The following is a 20,568-nucleotide window of genomic DNA, read 5'->3' on the forward strand; positions in this document are numbered from 1 at the left end:
CCGAATACTGTGTCCGCACACGCGCCCCCACCCCCGACGAGGGCTCCGACCTCTTCTACGACGATTACTATGACGACGAGGATCTGAGGACGAAGATGCAGGGACGACTGCTGCTATGATGAAGACGACTCTGGGACAGAGGAGTCGTGACACGTCCTACCTGGGAACCTGGATGGCTGACGCGTGCGTTCCCTGAACTCTCCTCCCGTAGGAGAGACTTTTCAGGAAGGACTACTTCACATATTTTAAACCTCTCACTTTTTCTATCCTCAGAATCCAAGCACACTGTCATCTGTGCAAAGTCTGCACCTGTTATTTGCAGGAAGTATCGACTAAAATGAAACTAAACTCGACATGCTACCTTATGACCCTGTTTGACTATCTGGGAAAACCAGGTGTAACCACTTGGTAAATCAGGCACATGAGTTGGCCGCCTCCTAGTTCACTCACACCTAGAGTCAGAAAGTGTTTTGCCTGAACAGGCGACTGAAGGCTTCACCTGTCATGGTGTCTATGTGAGCGACACGCCACTGAACTTACAGCAGAACTTGTGTATCTCCAAGATGAGGTTCTGTCTGGCTTCACTCCTCCCTTACATTTTTGTGCAAGGGGAAAACTGACTGTCAACATGGTGTTTCTGCATGTCAGACATCTTGTACACAATCATACATGCCGGAATACTGGTTTGATTGAATTTAGAAAAAATACTTTTGTGATCATGGAGACACCAATGACTGGTGGACCCCAGGATGCACTTGAGCTGCGGGCCAAACCCAGTTTGAATGTTTTAGCAGCGTTTCAACAACATTTCGCTGGCCTAGCCGTACATGTCAGGTGTTTTTCTGTTTGAGAGTGGAGTGAGTGATTCTAAAGCACTCAATGTAATGTTGTCGTGGCAACTGGTTCTCCTGCATCTGGACAGAATTCTCTGAGACCCATACCTTTCTCCCTCAAGGTTCTCCTCTGCAAAGGATGATGGAGCCAGAGACAAGTCTTTGGTGTAGCCCAGCAACTGTATGGGGGGTGCTTTATGGGATTAGCGTAATGATTTGCTGTTTCCTGTTTTTATTCTCCTTTCATTGAGAATTATGCCAGTAGTCTTTGTTAGAGAATGATTTAAAATGTCCTTGGGTCGTAGAGTCGATCTTTGTGGTTTTCTGTAGGAAGATTGTGTATCTCTGTTGAAAATATGTTGTGGCAGTATCAGTCAGCAAGCCTCGGGGATTGGGGAAAGAAAATGGCTGCCACTTTTGTTTTTACTTTTGTGTGTGCAAGTGGAGGGTGCTATCATGAATCTCCAAGTAGAGATGTGTTTGCGTGTGTTAATCAGCAATATTGATGTTGCATTTATTCTAATTTGGCTTAATTTAACTTTAACTCTCAGGATATTTACGAATGAGAAAAATAGAGAATTTTTAAGATAAAGTGGTCTCTTTCCTGGTGGGCTTCAGAGATATACTATATATACAAAAGTATGTGGACACTCCTTCAAATTGGTGCATTTGGCTATTTCAGCCACGCCTGTTGCTGACAAGTGTATAAAATCGAGCACACAGCCATGCAATTTTCATAGACAAACACTGGCAGTAGAATGGCCTTACTGAAGAGCTCAGTAACTTTCAACTTGGCACCGTCATAGGATGCCACCTTTCCAACAAGTCAATTTGTCACATTTCTGCCCTGCTAGAGCTGCCCTGGTCAACTGTAAGTGCTGTTATTGTGAACTGGAACTGTCTAGGAGCAACAACGGCTCAGCCGCGAAGTCGTAGTCCACACAAGCTCACAGAACGGGACAGCCGAGTGCTGAAGCGCATAACAATCACCTGTCCTCGGTTACAACACTCACTACCAAGTTCCAAACTGCCTCTGGAAGCAACGTCAGCACAATAACTCTTCGTTGGGAGCTTCATGAAATGGGTTTCATGGCCGAGCAGCCCACACAAGCCTAAGATTATGCGCAAAAGCCAAGCTTCGGCTGGAGTGGTGTGAAGCTCGCCGCCATTGTACTCTGGAGCAGTGAAAACGTGTTCTCTGGAGTGATGAATCGCGCTTCACCATCTGGCAATCTGACAGACGATTCTGGTTTGCAGATGCCAGGAGAATGCTACCTGCCCGAATGCATAGTGTCAACTGTAAAGTTTGGTGGATGAGGAATAGTGGTCTCGGGCTAAGTTTCCTGGTTCGGGCTAGGACCCTTAGTTCCAGTGAAGGGAAATCTTAGCGCTACATCATACAATGACATTCTAGATGATTCTGTGCTTCCAACTTTGTGGCAACAGTTTGGGGAACGCCCTTTCCTGTTTCAGCATGACAATGTCCCTGTGCACAAAGCAAGGTCCAAACAAAAATGGTTTGTCGACATCGGTGTGGAAGAACTTGACTGGCCTGCACAGAGCTCTGACCTCAACCCCATCAAACACCTTTGGGATGAATTGGAACATTGACTGCGAGCCAGACCTAATCGGCCAAAATCATTGACTGCGAGCCAGACCTAATCGGCCAAAATCAGTGTCTGACCTCAGTCATGGTCTTGTGGCTGAATGGAAGGAAGTACCCCGCAGCAATGATCGAACATCCAGTGGAACACCTTCCCCGGAAGAGTGGAGGCTGTTTTAGCAACTCCATATTAATCATAGCCCATGATTTTTTAATGAGATGTTCGACGAGCAGGTGTCCACATACTTTTGGTCATGTAGTTTACAGTGACATGTACCTTTACTGATCTGCACCTGTGTCTATATGGACCATCACTTTTTCATTTTTTGTTGTTTTTGGCCAATTTAAAACTGGAAAAATAAAGCTCTTTATTGGAAACAAGTTTTATTTTGTCCCTTCTACCCCCATGTGAAATATACAGCATGCATCACAAGAGTACAAATCTCCTGTTGACCAAATTACACAAGATTTGAATTCTGCGTTAACTGAGACTAATTATAGGGTAACAATAGTGTGTACTTTCTATTGTGCATCAACCACAGATTGAAGTTCAGCTACTACTTTTGAATAGGCCTACTGTTTAATTTGAATGCATTTTAGACATTCACAATTAAGGTCTTGTGCCTTTATCCCAAATAAATATGCAACGTAAGGAAAAGGTTTACTGTAAAGTAGGAATAGGATGGATTGACAACAGCCAAGGCAAAGGGAGACCATAGTCCATGTTGAATTTTGAGTGGAATTTCCCTTTAATATAGTCTTCATAGATTGCATTACTTTGTTGTTAGGGCTTTTGACATGTTCGGCCGTTCTCCAACCACTGAACCACACTTAAATAGAGGAGTCTACCCTGCCCTGTTCTCCCTTCTTTTGTCCTATTTTCCTGCCTTCTCCTCCCCCATCTTCTCTGCCTTCCCCCATCCTTTCCCTCTCTTCACCACTCGCTCCTTCTCCCAGTCGTTTGACAGTAAAGGAGAGTTGAAGGGGAAAGTAGAGGCTCTGGCCCAGCTGATCAGAGTCCCAGTACCTGGTGGGCCACTCTGGGGCGGGCATCAACCTCTTCAGGCATACCTGACTTCAGGAAATACCATAGCTAATTAAACTCAACTCCAGCTGCAACTAGTGTGTTGGACTGAGCTCTGAAGTAAGCACCCAATTGTGCTGTGTAATTACATACTCTTCAACGGGTATTGAAATCTGTAGTTTTTGATAAAAATATAATTTTATGTGACATCGGAGCTCCAGTCCACCCATACTAGTGAGTTTAGTTGGTTAGTAAGATCGTGACCCTGTACCGCTCAACTACAGTGCACCTCAACAGGCTAAAGAACACCCCCTCCTATCCTTGGAGTTTGCCTTTACAAGTATATTATTATACCAGTAAAGGGCCCAGTCTGATCAAATATCCTACTTGGAATTGGATCAGTGATTTTTACTTTATGTTTTTGAAATGGAAGATGGAAGGATGCATTTTCAAACGATTTAAGTAAGGAAATAAATGTGTCAACACCCTCTTATTCGGCTGCAGTACCGCTGTTTCAGCAGAGGGCAGTATAGCTCTGTTACCAGAGCACTGACTACTATAGGCTGGAGCTCTGTGATGCTGACTCCACACTAATGACCCACGACCGCCGAGCGCCAAGACCGCCGAGCGCGTTTTCTTTCATATTACAGTTCATTACACTCTCATTCTTATGCGCTCTTAGTCTGCTTGTATTCACTCATTCTCCCAGTCTCGTGTGAGGAATGTGTTGTAAACCATAATATTTCATTTGTAGAGCACATTTCCACATTCAACATGAGGGACAAAATGAGTCTCAGCAGCAGCTCAACTCTATATTTCAACAAACTGCTTTGCCTGCCTCTCTCATACTGGTCTGCAAGTCTGTCTGTGAGATATGGCCTGGAATTTAATTAATGGTCCATCACTGAAAAGCTAGGTGAAAAAGGGACACGTTCCCCCACTAAAGTCAATTTTGCAGACTTACATTGCTTTTCATGTTCCACAGCCCTTTTCTCCAAAAGATAAGTGTGTACTACCTGGCAGATGTACTCCTCTGCCCTAGTGCCTGTCTCTCCAAATGGGTGATTAGCTTTGATTTGGTCTTGGGTGAGCAGAGGATGAGTCACTGTGAGAGACTGGGCTGTGTAAGTTGAGAGAATGGGAGAGGAGAATGCTAGGACTTCAGCAGTATTCTCAGTAATTCTCGCTCAGCCTTTGCATAGAAATGAGGCTCTTTCCTTTTGAAGCCCAGATGCCGCTCCTAACTACAAAGATGTCAAGAGTTGGCTTGACAGTCTGTCTTGTGTCTTGTCCTTCTATAACCTTGGACAGACTGTGTGCCTACAATACCCACTGTAATGCATAGTAAGTCAATAGGGGCGAACTGGCTAACTACAACTGTTAGCTAGCGACCCACAAAGAATTAACATCTACCTTTTGGTCATTTTTTGCCTGTTAAATGGTGTGGTAGTAAGATCATTACGATTCACTGATAATTATTAAGTAAAAATGTTTGCTTTGTGTCTATATCTTGTTTTGTCTCTATTGTTATTGTCCTGGCTGGTGAAGAAGTTTCAGTGAATGGGGAGATGCAGCGTAAGGGGAAAAACAGAGAGAGGAAGTAGCTACAGTAGGGTGATATAGAAGTAACTAGAAAGTACAATGAAAGTAGGAAATATACAGTAAGTGGGAAGTAATACAGTGAAGTGGGAGAGTATACAATAAGTAGGAAGAAATACAGTGGGGGGAGTGGGAGGTAATACAGTGGAGGGAGTGGGAGGTAATACAGTGGGGGGAGTGGGAGGTAATACAGTGGGGGGGAGTGGGAGGTAATACAGTGGGGGAGTGGGAGGTAATACAGTGGGGGGGAGTGGGAGGTAATACAGTGGGGAGGTAATACAGTGGGGGAGGTAATACAGTGGGGGAGGTAATACAGTGGGGGGAGTGGGAGGTAATACAGTGGGGGGGAGTGGGAGGTAATACAGTGGGGGAGTGGGAGGTAATACAGTGGGGGGAGTGGGAGGTAATACAGTGGGGGAGGTAATACAGTGGGGGGGGAGTGGGAGGTAATACAGTGGGGGGAGTGGGAGGTAATACAGTGGAGGGAGTGGGAGGTAATACAGTGGGGAGTGGGAGGTAATACAGTGGGGGGAGTGGGAGGTAATACAGTGGAGGGAGTGGGAGGTAATACAGTGGGGGGGAGTGGGAGGTAATACAGTGGGGGAGTGGGAGGTAATACAGTGGGGGGGGAGTGGGAGGTAATACAGTGGGGGGGAGTGGGAGGTAATACAGTGGGGGGAGGTAATACAGTGGGGGGAGGTAATACAGTAGGGGGAGTGGGAGGTAATACAGTGGGGGGAGTGGGAGGTAATACAGTGGGGGGAGTGGGGAGGTAATACAGTGGAGGGAGTGGGAGGTAATACAGTGGGGGGAGTGGGAGGTAATACAGTGGGGGGGAGTGGGAGGTAATACAGTGGGGGGGAGTGGGAGGTAATACAGTGGGGGGGAGTGGGAGGTAATACAGTAGGGGGAGGTAATACAGTGGTGGGAGTGGGAGGTAATACAGTGGAGGGAGTGGGAGGTAATACAGTAGGGGGAGGTAATACAGTAGGGGGAGGTAATACAGTGGGGGGAGTGGGAGGTAATACAGTAGGGGGAGTGGGAGGTAATACAGTAGGGGGGAGTGGGAGGTAATACAGTGGAGGGAGTGGGAGGTAATACAGTGGAGGGAGTGGGAGGTAATACAGTAGGGGGAGGTAATACAGTGGTGGGAGTGGGAGGTAATACAGTGGGGGGAGTGGGAGGTAATACAGTGGGGGGAGTGGGAGGTAATACAGTGGAGGGAGTGGGAGGTAATACAGTGGGGGGAGTGGGAGGTAATACAGTGGGGGGAGTGGGAGGTAATACAGTGGAGGGAGTGGGAGGTAATACAGTGGGGGGGAGTGGGAGGTAATACAGTGGGGGGAGTGGGAGGTAATACAGTGGGGGGAGTGGGAGGTAATACAGTGGGGGGAGTGGGAGGTAATACAGTGGGGGAGGTAATACAGTGGGGGAGGTAATACAGTGGGGGGGAGTGGGAGGTAATACAGTGGGGGAGTGGGAGGTAATACAGTGGGGGGAGTGGGAGGTAATACAGTGGAGGGAGTGGGAGGTAATACAGTGGGGGGGAGTGGGAGGTAATACAGTGGGGGGGAGTGGGAGGTAATACAGTGGGGGGAGTGGGAGGTAATACAGTGGGAGGGAGTGGGAGGTAATACAGTAGGGGAGGTAATACAGTGGTGGGAGTGGGAGGTAATACAGTGGAGGGAGTGGGAGGTAATACAGTAGGGGGAGGTAATACAGTAGGGGGAGGTAATACAGTGGGGGGGAGTGGGAGGTAATACAGTAGGGGGAGTGGGAGGTAATACAGTAGGGGAGTGGGAGGTAATACAGTGGAGGGAGTGGGAGGTAATACAGTGGAGGGAGTGGGAGGTAATACAGTAGGGGAGGTAATACAGTGGTGGGAGTGGGAGGTAATACAGTGGTGGGAGTGGGAGGTAATACAGTGGAGGGAGTGGGAGGTAATACAGTAGGGGAGGTAATACAGTGGGGGGAGTGGGAGGTAATACAGTGGAGGGAGTGGGAGGTAATACAGTGGAGGGAGTGGGAGGTAATACAGTAGGGGGAGGTAATACAGTGGGGGGAGTGTGAGGTAATATAGTGGAGGGAATGGGAGGTAATACAGTAGGGGGAATGGGAGGTAATACAGTAGGGGGAGTGGGCGGTAATACAGTAGGGGGAGTGGGAGGTAATACAGTGGAGGGAGTAGGAGGTAATACAGTAGGGGAGGTAATACAGTGGGGGGAGTGGGAGGTAATACAGTAGGGGGAGTGGGAGGTAATACAGTGGAGGGAGTGGGAGGTAATACAGTAGGGGAGATAATACAGTAGGGGAGGTAATACAGTGGGGGAGTGGGAGGTAATACAGTAGTGGGAGGTAATACAGTAGGGGAGGTAATACAGTAGGGGAGTGGGAGGTAATACAGTAGGGGAGTGGGAGGTAATACAGTAGGGAGAGGGGGTAGGTAATACAGTAGGGAGAGGGGTAGGTAATACAGTCGGGAGAGGGGTAGGTAATACAGTCGGGAGAGGGGTAGGTAATACAGTAGGGAGAGGGGTAGGTAATACAGTGGGGGGGAGGTAATACAGTAGGGGAGGTAATATAGTAGGGGAGGTAATACAGTGGGGGAGTGGGAGGTATACAGTGGGGTGGGGAGGAGTAATACAGGGGTAGTAATACAGTGGGGAAGTATACAATGAGGAGAGTATACAGTCGGGAGGTAATACAGTAGGTAACCACAGTGGGGAAGGAGAAAGTGAGTAATACAGTGGAGTGAAAGTCAGTAGAGAAGTACAGTGGGTCAGAAGTGGGGAGGAGTACAGTAGGAGGTAATTTGTGGGTGGGAGTAGTAGGGTAATACAGTGGGGGTGGGAGGTAATACAGTAGAAGTGGGAGGTAATACAGTGGTGGGAGGTAATACAGTAGGGAGGTAATATAGTAGGGAGAGTAATACAGTGGGGGTGGGGGAGGCAGCCACAGTAGAGGGAAGTAATACAGTAGGGAGGTGGGAGGGGTACTAATACAGTAGGGGAGGTTATACAGTAGTGGAGTGGGAGGTAATACAGAGTGAGAGGTAGTACAGTAGGGAGTGGGAGGCAATACAGTGGGAGGTAATACAGTAGGGTGGGGAGGGCAGCCACAGTAGAGGGTGGGGAGGTGTACAATAGGGGGAATGGGAGGTAACCAGTAGAAGTGGGAAGTAATACAGTAGAGTGGGGGTAATACAGTGGTGGGAGGTAATACAGTAGGGGAGAGTAGCCACAGTAAGGGGGTGGGGGTAATACAGTAGAGGGTGGGGAGGTAATACAGTAGGGGGAGGTAATACAGCAGGAGGAGGTAATACAGCAGGGGAGTGGGGCCATACAGCAGGGGGTTATACAGTAGGGGTGGGAGGTAATACAGTAGGGGGTGGGAGGGTATGCAACACATGATGGCAGCAACAACAGTTTACATGATGATGGGAGGCAGTGGTGGGAGGTAATACAGTGGGGGAGGTAATACAGTGAGGGGGATAGGCCAATACAGTAGGGGAGTGGGGGTTATACAGTAGGGGGTGGGGAGTGGAGGTAATACAGTAGGGGGGAGTGGGAGGTAATACAGTGGGAGGAGTGGGAGAGTAATACAGTGGGGGATGGGAGGTAATACAGTAGGGGGAGGTAATACAGGGGGGAGGAGGTAATACAGTAGGGGAAGTATACAGTGGGGGGATAATACAGTGGGGGGAGGTAATACAGTGGGGAGTGGGAGGTAACACAGCGGGGGATGGGATGCACACATGGGGGCAGTGGGGGGGGGAGGATGCAATACAGTGGGGGGAGTGGGGGAGGTAATACAGTGGAGGGAGGTAATACAGTAGGGTGGGAGGTAATACAGTGGAGGGAGGTAACACAGGAGGGGGAGGTAATACAGTGGAGGTAATACAGCAGGGGAGGTAATACAGTGGGGGAGGGGAGGTAATACAGTGGAGGGAGGGAGGTAATACATGAGGGGGAATGGGAGGTAATACAGTGGGGGAGGGGGCGGTAACACAGCAGGGGGAGTGGGGGAGGTCACAGTGGAGGAATAGGAGGTAATACAGGGGTGGGGGAGGGAGGTAATACAGTAGGGGGAGGGAGGTAATACAGTGGAGGGAGCAGGAGGTAATTGACAGTAGGGGAGATAATACAGTAGGGGAGGTATCACAGTGGGGGAGGGAGGTAATACAGTAGTGGGAGATAATGCCAGTAGGGGAGGTAATACAGTGGGGGGAGTGGGATATAACACAGTGGTGGGACATGGGGGATAATACAGTAGGGGGAGTGGGGGTAACACAGCAGGGGGAGTGGGAGGTAATACAGTAGGGGAGATAATACAGCAGGGGGGTGCACACAGTGGGGGGAGTGGGAGGCCACAGTAGTGGAGGTAATACAGTGGAGGTAATACAGTAGGGGAGTGGAGGTACCACAGCAGGGGAGGGAGGTAATACAGTGGGAGGGAGGTAACACAGTGGGGGGAGGAGGTAACACAGTAGGAGAGGGGTAGGCCACAGTAGGGGAGGGGTAGGTAATACAGTCGGGAGAGGGCAGGTAATACAGTGGGAGGGTAGGTAATACAGCAGGGAGAGGGTATCACAGTGGAGGGAGTGGGAGGCCACAGTGGGGGACAGTAGGGAGGTAATATAGTAGGGAGGTAATACAGCAGAGGGAAGTAACACAGTGGGAGAGTGGGAGGCACCAGGGAGGTTATACAGCAGTGATGGGAGGCAACACAGAGGTAGGAGGTAGAGGAGGGGGAGTGGGTAATACAGTAGGAGGTAATACAGTAGGGGGAGTGGGGAGGTAATACAGTAGGGGGGATGGGGAGGTAATAACAATAGGGGGAATGGGAGGTAATACAGTGGAAGGAGGTAATACATAGGGGGGTGGGGGTAATACATATGGTGGAGTAACACAGTGGGGAGTGGGGGTAATACAGCAGGGGGTGGGAGGTAATACAGTGGGGGTACAGGGAGGTAACACAGAGGGGAGGGGGGTTATACAGTAGGGGGTGGAGGTAATACAGTAGGGGAGTGGAGAGTAACACAGTGGAGGAGTGAGGTAATACAGTGGGGGAGGGAGGTAATACAGTAGGGGAGGTAATACAGTGGAGGTAATACAGAGGGGGATAATACAGTGGGAGGTGGGAGGTAATACAGTAGAGGAGTGGGGGTTATACAGTAGGGGGTGGGAGGTAATACAGTAGGGGGAGGTAATACAGTGGGGGAGTGGGAGGTAATACAGTAGGGGGAGGTAATACAGTGGGGGAGTGGGAGGTAATACAGTAGGGGGAGGTCAGTGGGGGAGGGAGGTAATACAGTAGGGGAGGTAATACAGGAGTGGGGTGGTAATCCAGTGGGGGAGGTAATACAGTAGGGTCAGTTAATACAGTGGGGGAGGTAATACAGTAGGGGAGTGGGAGGTAATTTACTTGTGGGTGGGAGGAAATACAGTAGGGGGTGGGAGGTAATACAGTAGGGGGAGTGGGAGGTAATACAGTGGTGGGAGATAATACAGTAGAGGGAGTGGGGAAAAATACAGTAGGGGGAGGTAATACAGTAGGTGGAGTATGAGTGCTTCTCAAATGTAATGTTTTATGCGTTCTCCACACTCTCACCCTCATTAGAATGGAGATTGCCCTCTGAGATTTCCCTCTGAGATTGCCCTCTGAGATTGCCCTCTGAGAATGCCCTCTGAGAATGCCCTCTGAGAATGCCCTCTGAGAATGCCCTCTGAGAATGCCCTCTGAGATTGCCCTCTGAGAATGAGTTTGTGGCGCATCTCTAGGCTTTTCCTGGTTTTCTAAAGGAAGAAAAAAAATGTCCATAAAATGCATGATAACTAGTCTGCATCCTGGGGCGCCTAAGCACCTCCTCTTCTTGATACTGGAACACCATCACTGGAGCTAGGTCTGAATCCGGCTCGAAGGACCATGAATACAAGCAGGTAGATGGAGTGGTTGGTTTCTGAGCCCTCACCCGTTGACCGACTGCTGATATACTTGGTTCTGATTCGCTATCGGCTCTCCGGCTACAACAGTACGGATGCTTCTCAGTCCAGGACTTTTATCTTCATGACCACCACACACTATAGTATTCACAAACAAACACAGAAATCTTCAGTTTACACAGAATGGACTTGTGGTTCTTTTGGGGAAAGGAGACATGTATACATATTAACTATAGTAAAGCAGCAATACAACAGGATCTGTACATAGCCTAGTAGAATGACAGTACATACACACATCTCGCCATAGAGAGAGAGGGAGAGTCACGATTATAACAGCCCTCTCTCTCCAGCCTATTGTAGATTTATCTGATCTGTCTCTGGTGACAAAGAGTCATAAATCAGACTTGCTTGAGCTTCAGGACCGTCTTTGGAACTACTATCAGGTTCTAGAAACTTGCCATGGCATAGCACTAACGCCAACTATGAATGTGCAGTTGGATACACTACAGGATATACATTAGCCATTTCTAAACTAACATATTCAGCAGAAATAATCACACATTAATGGTATACACAATATGCACCAGCAGTAGGCCATCCAAAATATACAAAGGAATTAGAAGCAGGATAACAGTAGTACTACAATACAGTTACAAAATGTAGGAAAGGACCTAGTTAAGCATCGCTAAGCACCATAGAACCCCCCACAGGCATGGCCTTTTCTTTCTTTCTTTTTTACACTAGCCCAATGTAACACTACAATCATTCTCTGAACAGGACCTGTATTTATCAAGCGACTCAGAGTAGAAGTGCAGATCTAGGATCATTTTTGCCTTTTAGATCATGGATAATAGGATTCTAATGACAGGAGGGACCTGATTCTAGGTGATCTCTCCTACACTGAGAGACTGCATTTACACAGGCATCCCAATTCTTATCTTTTGCCGCTAATTGACCATTTGACCAATCACCTCACATCTTTCCAATATTTGAGTAAAATCTCAGTATTTGGCTGCCTGTGTAAACACAGCCTTCATGAATAGTGGCCTTGGTCTCTATTGTCAAAAGTATTTACAAAGTTAATGCTCAAGCAGGAGTCTTCAGGTTTCAGAGCAAAAAAATTATATAAAAATAAAAATATAAGCACAATATGCAACAATTTCAAAGATTTTACTTAGTTACAGTTCATATAAGGAAATTGGTCAATTGAAATGAATTTGGCACTAATCTTTGGATTTCACATGACTGGGAATACAGATATGCATCTGTTGGTCACAGATGCCTTAAAAAAGTAAAATGTAGGGGCGTGGATCAGAAAACCAGTCAGTATCTGGTGTGACCACCATTTGCCTCATGCACAGTGACACGTCTCCTTCGCCTAGAGTTGATTGTAGCCTGTGGAATGTTGTCCCACTCCTCTTCAATGGCTGTGCGAAGTTGCTCGATATTGGTGGGAACTGGAACACGCTGTCGTACACATCGATCCAGAGAATCCCAAAATGCTTAATTGGTCACTGGTGAGTATGCAGGCCATAGAAGAACTGGGGCATTTTCAACTTCCAGGAAGTGTACAGATCCTTGAGACATGGAGCCGTGTTTTATCATGCTGAAACATGAGGTCATGGCAGCAGATTAATGGCACGACAATGGGCCTCAGGATCTCGTCACGGCATCTCTGTGCATTCAAGTTGCCATTGATAAAATGCAATTGTATTCGTTGTCCGTAGCTTATGCCTTATGCCATAACATAACCCCATCGCCACCATGGGGCACTCTGGTCAAAATGTTGACATCAGCAAACCGCTGGCCCACACGACGCCATTTGCCCGGTACTGTTGAAACCGGGATTCATCTGTGAAGAGCACACTTCTCCAGAGTGCCAGTGGCCATTGAAGGTGAACATTTGCCTCCTGAAGTCGGTTACGACGCCGAACTGCGGTCAGCTAGAGAGAAAACATGTCAATTCCCACGTTGTATGGATCCGTTCCAAATTGGAACATTAACAATCTATTGTATGAATCATCTATTTTGTTCCTGGAAGATGTTACTGAGCAGTGGGGACCATTCAATACACGAGCAGAAGAATATCATATTCCAATCCATATGGTAATGAGTTGAGAAGGAAATGCTAAACTAAAGTACTCTGCTCCTTCTACACCCTCATTTACATTCATATGAATTGTCTTTCAGTAACATACTCATGAAATAATCTCTCTCTCTCTCTCAGGGATCTTGTGTCTGAGTTGCATGGGAACATGTTTGTGGAGGAGTGTGGGAAGTGTAACAGGTGCGTCAGTTCAAACCACTTTGTGTGAATGATATCACACATGACGCACACACACACTATCACACATACCGAAACACACTTCAGCCTATCTTCATCAAATCAAAACAAGCTTTATTTAAACAGCACATTTCAGACATGGAATGCAACACAATGTGCTTCACAATGTGCTTCACGCAAATATTTACTACACAACATAAGAGGATTAAAAAATAAAAGTACCTGAAGGAAAAAGCAAAGCTAAAAGGATTGTTTTTAAGAGCTCTTTTAAATATGTCCACAGTTAATTGAACAAAAATGAATAATTTGTGTGCTCTCTCATGGTAAATTCATTCATAACCCTCTGTCTTTTAATTTATGCTAATTCTCCCAACACGGTTTGCCAAACTCATCTGTCAATCTGATAAAAATAAAGAACTTCTGTCTTTCCATATGTTAACAACCTGAGGCAACTCGGGCAACGACTGCTGACTTGAAAGAGGGGCCGCCATTCCAGCAGCATACTAATAAAGTAGTAGAGATGACTTATCTAGCCTTCAGAAACCATCTGTTAATAGGGATGACTTATCTAGCCTTCAGAAACCATCTGTTAATAGGGATGACTTATCTAGCCTTCAGAAACCATCTGTTAATAGGGATGACTTATCTAGCCTTCAGAAACCATCTGTTAATAGGGATGACTTATCTAGCCTTCAGAAACCATCTGTTAATAGGGATGACTTATCTAGCCTTCAGAAACCATCTGTTAATAGGGATGACTTATCTAGCCTTCAGAAACCATCTGTTTATAGGGATGACTTATCTAGCCTTCAGAAACCATCTGTTAATCGGGATGACTTATCTAGCCTACAGAAACCATCTGTTAATAGGAATGACTTATCTAGCCTTCAGAAACCATCTGTTAATAGGAATGACTTATCTAGCCTTCAGAAACCATCTGTTAATAGGGATGACTTATCTAGCCTTCAGAAACCATCTGTTAATAGGGATGACTTATCTAGCCTTCAGAAACCATCTGTTAATAGGGATGACTTATCTAGCCTTCAGAAACCATCTGTTAATAGGGATGACTTATCTAGCCTTCAGAAACCATCTGTTTATAGGGATGACTTATCTAGCCTTCAGAAACCATCTGTTAATAGGGATGACTTATCTAGCCTTCAGAAACCATCTGTTAATAGGGATGACTTATCTAGCCTTCAGAAACCATCTGTTAATAGGGATGACTTATCTAGCCTTCAGAAACCATCTGTTAATAGGGATGACTTATCTAGCCTTCAGAAACCATCTGTTAATAGGGATGACTTATCTAGCCTTCAGAAACCATCTGTTAATAGGGATGACTTATCTAGCCTACAGAAACCATCTGTTAATAGGAATGACTTATCTAGCGGGCATAACAACATCAGTGGAGCACTGTTCAAACATTTACAGCAACCATCTCACACACCCTTTAAACTCTCTGAAATGTTTGTTCAGAGATCTGTTTTAATAAGTCACCTGTTAGGTGACTCTACCCATCAGAGTTTGAATATTGAATTCTGTGGCACTGCCTCACTGAATGTCCTTATCAGTAGCTTGAAGTGAAAGGCATCACAGGTTCTGATGGGTTCAGGTCGTATCTGCGGGAAAAAAAGTGATTGGTGTGATGGGGCTGAAACCAACTGTAAAATACTGAGAGGTCTGCTCAAGAGGACTCGTGACCTGCACGTAACACACACACACACACAGAAATACTATCATGCATATGGGCTGGTTGGTTGCAGGTAATGATTATGGGTAATGACGTTTTGTGTTTCTCTGTCTGTGAAGGCGGGCAGACCTGGCGCTGTCTCTGGCTACCTCTCTGCCGATTTTATGTTTTAAATTGAACCTTTATTTAACCTGGCAAGTCAGTTAAGAACAAATTATTTACAATTATTTACTTATTTACAATGACGGCTTACCCTGGCCAAACCCTATCCCAGGCGATACTGGGCAAATTGTGCGCTGCCCTATGGTACTCCCAATCATGGCCGGTTGTGATACAGGTCAAGCCCAGAGGGGACCTACCCCTCCTCACCAAACGCAAGGGGGGCAAGGTGGTCATCGTCAACCTGCAGCCCACCAAACAAGTGAGTCACAGACACATGCGCTTGCTCACACACACACACACACAAACACACACACTCCTTCACAAAACCTCCTACTTACAAAACACGAGTCACTCACTCATATACTGAATACTTAATCATACGTGATTAACACAAACACACAAAACATTGAGCTGTAAACATGAACACAATAGCTTCCATTTTCTGCGAATGTGGTTGAAAGAGAATGAGATGTAAATTGTTTCCACAGTTCGACCCAATTAACCACCGGATGTTTCTAATCAAATCAAATTGTATTTGTCACATGAGCCGAATACAACCGGTATAGACCTTACAGTGAAACGCTTTACTTACAGTACAAGGCCGTAATCAACCATGCTTTAAGGAGTTAAATAGAAAGCAAAAGTATCAAATAATTAAACAGCAGCAGTAAAACAATAGTGAGGCTTTATGCAGGGGGTACCGGGGAACAGAGTCAATGTGGAGGCTATATACAGGGGGTACCGGGGAACAGAGTCAATGTGGAGGCTATATACAGGGGTACCGGGGAACAGAGTCAATGTGGAGGCTATATACAGGGGGTACCGGGGAACAGAGTCAATGTGGAGGCTATATACAGGGGTACCGGGGAACAGAGTGAATGTGGAGGCTATATACAGGGGGTACCGGGGAACAGAGTGAATGTGGAGGCTATATACAGGGGGTACCGGGGAACAGAGTGAATGTGGAGGCTATATGCAGGGTACCGGGGAACAGAGTGAATGTGGAGGCTATATACAGGGGGTACCGGGGAACAGAGTCAATGTGGAGGCTATATACAGGGGGTACCGGGAACAGAGTCAATGTGGAGGCTATATGCAGGGGGTACCGGGGAACAGAGTGAATGTGGAGGCTATATACAGGGGGTACTGGGGGAACAGAGTCAATGTGGAGGCTATATACAGGTGGTACCGGGAACAGAGTCTATGTGGAGGCTATATACAGGGGTACCGGGAACAGAGTCTATGTGGGAGGCTATATACAGGGGGGTACCGGGGAACAGAGTCAATGTGGAGGCTATATACAGGGGGTACCGGGAACAGAGTCAATGTGGAGGCTATATACAGGGGGTACCGGGGAACAGAGTGAATGTGGAGGCTATATACAGGGGGTACCGGGGGAACAGAGTCAATGTGGAGGCTATATACAGGGGGTACCGGGAACAGAGTCAATGTGGAGGCTATATGCAGGGGGTACCGGGAACAGAGTCAATGTGGAGGCTATATACAGGTGGTACCGGGGAACAGAGTCAATGTGGAGGCTATATACAGGGGTACCGGGGAACAGAGTCAATGTGGAGGCTATATGCAGGGGGTACCGGGGAACAGAGTGAATGTGGAGGCTATATACAGGGGGTACTGGGGAACAGAGTCAATGTGGAGGCTATATGCAGGGGTACCGGGAACAGAGTCAATGTGGAGGCTATATACAGGGGGTACCGGGGAACAGAGTCAATGTGGAGGCTATATACAGGGGTACGGGACAGAGTCAATGTGGAGGCTATATACAGGGGGTACCGGGGAACAGAGTCAATGTGGAGGCTATATACAGGGGGTACCGGGACAGAGTCAATGTGGAGGCTATATACAGGGGGTACCAGGGAACAGAGTCAATGTGGAGGTTATATACAGGTGGTACCAGGGAACAGAGTCAATATGGAGGCTATATACAGGGGGTAACAGGGAACAGAGTCAATGTGGAGGCTATATACAGGGGGTACCAGGGAAAAGAGTTAATGTGGAGGCTATATACAGGGGGTACCAGGACAGAGTCAATGTGGAGGCTATATACAGGAGGTATCGGGACAGAGTCAATGTGGAGGCTATATACAGGGGGTACCAGGGAACAGAGTTAATGTGCGGGGGCACTGGTTATCGTAATATGTACATGTGGGTGGAGTTAAAGTGACTATGCATAGATTATAAACACAGAGTAGCAGCAGCGTAAATGAGGGGTCTGGGTAGCCCTTTTGATTAACTGTTCAGAGTCTTATGCTTGGGGGTAGAAGCTGTTAAGAAGCGTTTTGGACCTAGATTTGGCGCTCCGTAACGCTTTGCCATGCGGTAGCAGAGAGAACCGTCTATGACTGGGGTGGCAGGAGACTATTTTTAGGGCCTTCCTCTGACACCACCTGGTATAGAGGTCCTGGATGGCAGGAAGCTTGGCCCCACTGATGTACTGGGCCGTACCCACTACTCTCTGTATGTCGGAGGCCGAGCAGTGGCCGTACCAGGCAGTGATGCAACCGGTCAGGATGCTCTCGATGTTGCAGCTGTAGAACCTTTTGAGGATCTGAGGACACATGCTTTTCAGTCTCCTGAGGGGGAATAGGCTTTGTCGTGCCCTCTCCATGACTGTCTTGGTGGGTTTGGACCATGATAGTTTAGGAGCCTATTATCTTCAGAAGTCTCCTATTGTCACGTAGAACTGTGTAATTCTAGGGTCTGGTGTTCTAGAGAAGGGCTGTAGGGACCGTGATAGAATTAGAAACCAGCTGCATGAATAATTCAGCCACAGTGGTCAGTGACTCACTGAGAGATGGATAGACCTGCACATGATTAATGACTTTACATATTCTCACAGCTAATCCCATGGCAGGACCTTTAGAAAGTTTGAAGGCGATTCATCCATAAGGAATACAAAGGCCTAAGTAAGTAGTACATTTAGAATGTTTACATACTCTTTAGAATGTTTACATACTCTTTAGAATGTTTACATACTCTTTAGAATGTTTACATACTGAACGTCTGCAGAGGCAGTATCGTCTTGATGTCTAATCCTGCCCATGTCTGGGTGGTTTCACAGGTGAATGATCTTATTTTGAAGCCAGTAGTTTTTCTGGGTTTACATGGTAAGTATAAACTCCCGGCTTTTCTATCATTTGTGATGCCAGTCCAATCAGTCTGGGGAGGCTTCAGCCATATTGCTCACATCTAGCCTGTTCTTTCAGTTCTGCAAACTCTGAGGTGGTAATCAAATCAAATTTTATTTGTCACATACACATGGTTAGCAGATGTTAATGCGAGTGTAGCGAAATGCTTGTGCTTCTAGTTCCGACAATGCAGTAATAACCAACAAGTAATCTAACTAACAATTCCAAAACTACTGTCTTATACACAGTGTAAGGGGATAAAGAATATGTACATAAAGATATATGAATGAGTGATGGTACAGAGCAGCATAGGCAAGATACAGTAGATGGTATCGAGTACAGTATATACATATGAGATGAGTATGTAAACAAAGTGGCATAGTTAAAGTGGCTAGTGATACATGTATTACATAAGGATGCAGTAGATGATATAGAGTACAGTATATATGTATACATATGAGATGAATAATGTAGGGTATGTAAACATTATATTAGGTAGCATTGTTTAAAGTGGCTAGTGATATATTTTACATCATTTCCCATCAATTCCCATTATTAAAGTGGCTGGAGTTGAGTCAGTGTGTTGGCAGCAGCCACTCAATGTTAGTGGTGGCTGTTTAACAGTCTGATGGCCTTGAGATAGAAGCTGTTTTTCAGTCTCTCGGTCCCAGCTTTGATGCACCTGTACTGACCTCGCCTTCTGGATAATAGCGGGGTGAACAGGCAGTGGCTCGGGTGGTTGTTGTCCTTGAAGATCTTTATGGCCTTCCTGTGACATCGGGTGGTGTAGGTGTCCTGGAGGGCAGGAGTTTGCCCCCGGTGATGCATTGTGCAGACCTCACTACCCTCTGGAGAGCCTTACGGTTGTGGGCGGAGCAGTTGCCGTACCAGGCGGTGATACAGCCTGCCAGGATGCTCTCGATTGTGCATCTGTAGAAGTTTAGAGTGCTTTTGGTGACAAGCCAAATTTCTTCAGCCTCCTGAGGTTGAAGAGGCGCTGCTGCGCCTTCTTCATGATGCTGTCTGTGTGAGTGGACCAATTCAGTTTGTCTGTGATGTGTATGCCGAGGAACTTAAAACTTACTAACTTACTTAAAACTTTCTCCACTACTGTTCCATCGATGTGGATAGGGGGTGTTCCCTCCACAATCATCTCCTTAGTTTTGTTGACGTTGAGTGATTTTCCTGACACCACACTCCGAGGGCCCTCATCTCCTCCCTGTAAGCCGTCTCGTCGTTGTTGGTAATCAAGCCTACCACTGTTGTGTCGTCCGCAAACTTGATGATTGAGTTGGAGGCGTGCGTGGCCACGCAGTCGTGGGTGAACAAGGAGTACAGGAGAGGGCTCAGAACGCACCCTTGTGGGGCCCCAGTGTTGAGGATCAGCGGGGTGGAGATGTTGTTGCCTACCCTCACCACCTGGGGCGGCCCGTCAGGAAGTCCAGTACCCAGTTGCACAGGGTGGGGTCAAGACCCAGGGTCTCGAGCTTGATGACGAGCTTGGAGGGTACTATGGTGTTGAATGCCGAGCTGTAGTCGATGAACAGCATTCTCACATAGGTATTCCTCTTGTCCAGATGGGTTAGGGCAGTGTGCAGTGTGGTTGAGAACTAGTTTGCTGTTTCTGTTCGAGGTCTCATTCTCATGTTTGTTTCTGTCTGGCAGGACAAGCACGTGCACCTGTGTTAATGGTTACATGGACGAGGTCATGAATCAGCTAATGGAGCTGCTGGGAATGGACATTCCAAAGGAGGGACCCACCTTTTGCGAGAGCTTCACCTCTGACCAGAAACCACTTCCTGCCATCGCTGCACAGAAGGAAGTGAAGGGGGGTGAAGAAACAGGGTTAAAAGGGAGGAAAAGACTGGCAGAACCAAAGAAGAAGGAGGATGAGAATGACCTCCAGGCCTGTAATAAACCCTGGTCCAGTCTCAACACAGAACCAGGATCCACCCAGAGGGGAGGAGACCAGAGTGAGAGGGCCAGCTCCCCATCCTCTACCTCTAACAGTGCAGACAGCCCCCTATAGCAAAGATACAACCATTAGTATCTTACTAGTGTCCCGCAACCCCTCAGTTGTTATACATACTGATCCAGAACAGTGGTTGCAGTAGCCAGCTGCCTGGGACCAATGCAAAGACCTCTGTTTAGGTGAGAATGTTTACCTCTGACAGAACATACAGTAGGGATGGACGATTAAGTACCAGGAAGAGACTAGAACCAGCACAACCGTGGCTCTCTAGTGGACATTTCTCAGAAATACAGATCTAGGAAAGGGA

The 20,568-nt window shown here is 47.1% G+C and overlaps 1 pseudogene; it reads left to right on the forward strand.

Moving 5' to 3' along the window:
* Window positions 1–13,042: 13,042 nt before the first annotated feature.
* LOC121842572 lies at window positions 13,043–20,318 on the forward strand (annotated as a pseudogene).
* The last annotated feature ends 250 nt before the right edge of the window (window positions 20,319–20,568 follow it).

Source organism: Oncorhynchus tshawytscha, unplaced genomic scaffold, assembly GCF_018296145.1.
Source record: "Oncorhynchus tshawytscha isolate Ot180627B unplaced genomic scaffold, Otsh_v2.0 Un_contig_8817_pilon_pilon, whole genome shotgun sequence".
NCBI classification, from domain to species: Eukaryota; Metazoa; Chordata; class Actinopteri; order Salmoniformes; family Salmonidae; genus Oncorhynchus; species Oncorhynchus tshawytscha.